We start from the raw sequence: 5,024 nt of genomic DNA on the forward strand, positions 1-5,024 counted from the left end.
TCTGTTGACATGCGTTAAGATTAATCGAAACCACAAAAAGCCCACATAGTAAGCAAAACATCGGTTTCGGGAACAATAAATTGGCTTCTGACGATGATAAATATTCATTCTTAAGCGTAATTGCCGTTTGAAATCTCTTTCCAGGGATAGAGTTACAAAAATAAGAAAAGGAACGCTCAGCAGTGTATTTGCGAAGGAAATTGAGTATTTCACCTATCCATCCCTTGGAAAGTGCTAATGAAAAGTGACGATTTCATAGGTCGCGTAACTTGTACGTTTACTTTATGTTACACACGCTGGTAAGTAAGTAAGTAAGTACGTACGAACGTTGTACGTACTTGTAAAATATGGTGGGCACTTTGCATATCTGGCGCGACAACGTTTAATTACCTCTCTAACGCACTCACTTATCTCGAGATCGGACGTCGATAAAGGAACGTACTGTCATTCGTTCGTCACGTGGTATCGCGTCGCCGTGTTGTTCTTACAACTCTTATTACTCTTCTCGGCATTTTCGTTTCGATGTGAACACACACGTGTGCGTTCTTTTCAGATAAAGGAGAGGAGGAAGTAGCCAGTAGGAATATTTTATCCAATTAATCGAACCAAACATTGTGTGAGAAAGCGATAAAGGAATGACACCAAGAAATAGTCCAGTAGATGACGGTAACAATAAGGAATTACCTTCCAAATGTAGTACCGATTTTAACTAAAATTGGTAATTAAGCTTATATTACCCTCCTCTATGAATGCTACATGTTTCTGATATGTGTATTTTATTTTTAAGGGATGAAAACAACCCGCTTTGACAAAAAAATGAAAAACAATAGATACATTTAAGCAATTTGTTTTATGTACACTGTGTCTTACACTGACGGCCCATTATAATATTTCAGATTCTTTGATTTAAAATGTGAAAATTTGGATATGCTCGCCTCAATAAAAATAACGGCATCTATGTAGTACTTCCGGTTATACCGGAAGATCACATCAACTTCGTTATTTTAAATGGAACACCCTATATATTATGACGATTTTGAATTCTGCTTTTGATTTTAGCTAAACTTTCATTANCTATTGATAAAGATATTTAAATAACGTTTTATATAACTTTCTCATTATTTTTATGTATTTTTCATTAGTTTTACCTTTGAATATTGTTTAAGAATGACTATATAAATATTTACATGCCTAGAAATGTATAAAAATTGGCATATTTATTAACTTTGAACTCCCATAACTTTTTATGGGGGTGAGACCGCCACGTACTTTTTATGGTACAGTGGTGGGGGAGACCTTCTCTTTCGGCCCCCCCCCCAAAGCGGGTGGGGGCCATCATCTAGACCTTTACCGATGCTTTTAATATGAAGTACGAATGATAACATTTACTTTTTCACCCATCAATAACTTCTATCGATCGAAAGATTGGACTAGGTCATCATGAACCTTTTGAGCAAATGTAGGTTTAATACAAGTAGTAAGCATGTACATGTAACTTTGATTATTTAGTATTACTCTACTAGCATAAACATTTTGGAGTCATAACAACCAAAAACCATAAGTTGTCTCTATCAGTTAGCAAAATTCCACTAGGTTTTTGCGCCTTCTATTGAAATTTCACGTAGTGACATTACGGATGATGGGGAAGCCCCCAGATGCAAATACTGCATTCCTCCCCAAGACGTAATTACCGAGTCGGAATCTCGCATTTTGTAGTTGCTCTATGTGTAAGTATGTGTATTACAGCAAACATGTAAGCACTGGTATAGGCGAGCAAAGAGTAACCGCTGTTGGCAATGTTGCTACTGATGCAATGGAGTCACGCGTCGATTTTTGCGCGGCACACTGTTCAACAAAGGCCGCACCCATTGTTTCTCGACTTCTTTTTGTTCCTAAGAAGGTCAGTACTGCTACGATCCTTTTTTGAAACGATTTTTGCAGGGACATCGATATGTAATTGTTCTTCGTAAGATCCTTATCGAAAACTACCATTAACAACTTACTGGAAACCAACTTATTGTATATCAGTACCTAACCTAAATTGTACTAGGTAGGTAAATATATTTCCAGAACCATCTATGTTGTATCTCTCTGAGGTAGTAGGCTTTGCTTTAAAAAAGGTTCATAAATAAAATCAAAACAGGATTCGATGACAATAACTTAAGAAAATTAAATTCACGTTTGCAACTGAAACTTGGAAAATACAATTGAAAAGAAATTGGAAATTGTATTAGTGAATTAATTTTTGAATCAAACAAGAATTATAATTCTGCTCCTCTAGTGGTCTTTCAAAGCTTCAAAGTTAAGGGAAGATTCAGATATCAACAAGTCTCCCCTAGACAAAAATTTTCAGTCTCTCTCCCATCTCTCAGTCTTTCAGCGTCTCTCACAGTCTTTCACAGTCTCTTAGTTATTGCCTAGGTGTTTTTATGGATCTCTTACAGTCTCCGTATGAGAGACTCGAACGATAAAATTGTTAATTTAGAGATTCGAGTCTCTCACAGAGAGACTGAATGAATAAATCTAAAAAATTGAGAGACTCGAGTCTCTCGTAGAAAGATTGGGATCTCTGAAATATGTTGAACTTAGAAAATTTCAACCATGTCTATTGAGACACCACTTATTGAGAGATTCCAGTCTCTCGTTCAGAGACGCTAAGCAGTATTTTTGACAGTCTCTCTCAGCGACACCAGAGAGACCCGATGAGAGACGGAGACTCGAGTCTCGTTTTCAGAGACTCTGAGAGACCGAACATTTTAATCTCAGGCCTCGAATTAATAAAACTAAGCATAATTCCACAAAACGCATTTATAGTTACACCAACCTGCACAGCCTCCCTTATTACTGCCTAATTTAAATGCGACTTCCAGTGGTAAAAAGGTTCCCATTTGTGGTTTGGATACATACTAAAAGTAAGTACTTATATACCGTACTTCTTAACGTAGAAAACTATAATAGGTAGGTACTTCCCCTCAGCTGTGCACCAGAAGTCTATAAATTTTTATTCAAAATAATTAATCAATAAATTTATTTTCCGTTTTACTTATTTATTGTCTGTCAACATAAAAAAGTAGGACAGTTTATCAAAAACCACTTGCAGCAATAGTCACCTTGCATAAAAAGAAATATAGTAAATGTCAAATCTTTCTTGTCTTTTTTAATATAACTTACGCACTTAATGGGCTATAAAATTAAATAAATCACAACCCTTCATGCTATACCCCTAAACTAATAATTCATTACTAGTTATCAATAAATTTTCGTAATAAAGAATTTATCAATTAAGTCAGTTTCCTGTTTAATTAATATCTATCAGCATAAAAATTATGATTATGAGCTTGTCTGTCAAAGAACATGTACAACAAAAGTTACTTCCGACAAAAAAAGTGTGAAAGGTCAAACCTTTATCCCCCGTTTTTTTGTTTTAACGTAACTTGTAGAATGGGCAATAAAATTAAATAAATTATGTGCTCTAGTAATAAACTCATTGAAAAAAAGGGCAGGACTGATGTGAGTTACTGTATTTGTTGGTGCACATAATATGAAGAATAATAACGGTCCCCAGGTAGGTACACACTCTCATACGCAATGCAAATCAAGATACGTCGACACAGCTGAAACGCGATATTGAATGAAACAATAATCGCATTTGTTTCTTGCGGTTCGGTACCATACAGCTTGCTGCGATGTGTATTATAGTTTCGCCTTTCGAAACGGCACGGCGGCCGATTCAACAATAACAACGAAGAATGTTCCAATCTCCGTTATAATAATGAGCTGGAAGTGATACTGTCTATGCCTCACAAGTAAAAGCAGCACTTGGACTTATTAAAAATGTTTTTTTTTTTCGTGCACTGCCTGACCTTGCCCCACCTACAATTAATAACGATATTAGCACGTTGTTGAGAATCCGTATGCATTATGAGGTTGTCAGTGCCAGTTCACTTTCGATTGGGTTGGCTTTGAACAAGACAGGAAGTGTCATAAAACAGCAGACAGACCGTTGGAACGATATAATCAGAGACAAGAAATAATTAGTAATAGTTTTCAAAAAGAAAATCCCATTTATCACTTTTGCTATTGTCTGCATGCAGCTACAAAAATACCTTTGAATTGCTTCTGTTCTCCAATAACCATAAAATGAATCACTTCTTTATGATGTTGAAACTGGTCCAATAGGTAGATACTAAATATAATTTTAAGCTATTTTTTACCGAAGGGTGTACTAATCTCAATTATTTGTGTAATGGTACAATCAACTTAAAGACGGACCTATTAATCTATTGGTGACAATGGTGAACAAATACCATTAAGATATTGGCCCAACACTGATTTGAATTAGACCAATTGAGTATTCCAGTCAGTAATATTCATATAGTTTTGCAGTATGTCTTCTCGTAACTATTTTTTATGATAAATTTTTACTGAAGCAACTATTATCACAAAGACGTTACAACGCCATCCTTCTCCTTAACAGAATAAGGGTTTTTATTAAGATTTCTTAACCAAGATTGTCTGAAGTGGTTCAAATTTTCTGGCTTGATGCCGTGGTTTAGGATTAACTCTCGGCGTGTCGTTTCGGTGTGTGCTCTGGGATCATTAGAAATGTGATGGGGCACAGATTCTTCACTGCGGTTCAGCTAAAACTGAAGGACTATACCTTTGCTATGGATGTTGTCGAAAATAGTAAGCCATCAAAACTGCTTGTAGTAACCACATTGTTCCGAACACCTTAGATAAAAAAAAGGTATAAATACAGACCACTTCGAATTATTTTATTCGATTACGGTAACGTGCCTATCACGTTGAGGTTAGCTACGTCGGGATTCGTTTCAGCAAGTAGATATCCATATATTTAAATGGACCTTGTTGGAGCATACGTAATCCTAAAATGTAGCATCGTACTACAGATGGCGTTTACCGCGCCATTTGTGGTATTTTCTAAAACGCGCTGTTAAGACAGCAGGTAAAAGTTGGTCTGTGTTCTGTCGGAGCTGTCTGCGACGCGCTGATGAGATCCAAAA

The sequence above is a fragment of the Agrilus planipennis genome, unplaced genomic scaffold (assembly GCF_000699045.2).
Source record: "Agrilus planipennis isolate EAB-ADULT unplaced genomic scaffold, Apla_2.0 scaffold3, whole genome shotgun sequence".
Taxonomy (NCBI): Eukaryota; Metazoa; Arthropoda; class Insecta; order Coleoptera; family Buprestidae; genus Agrilus; species Agrilus planipennis.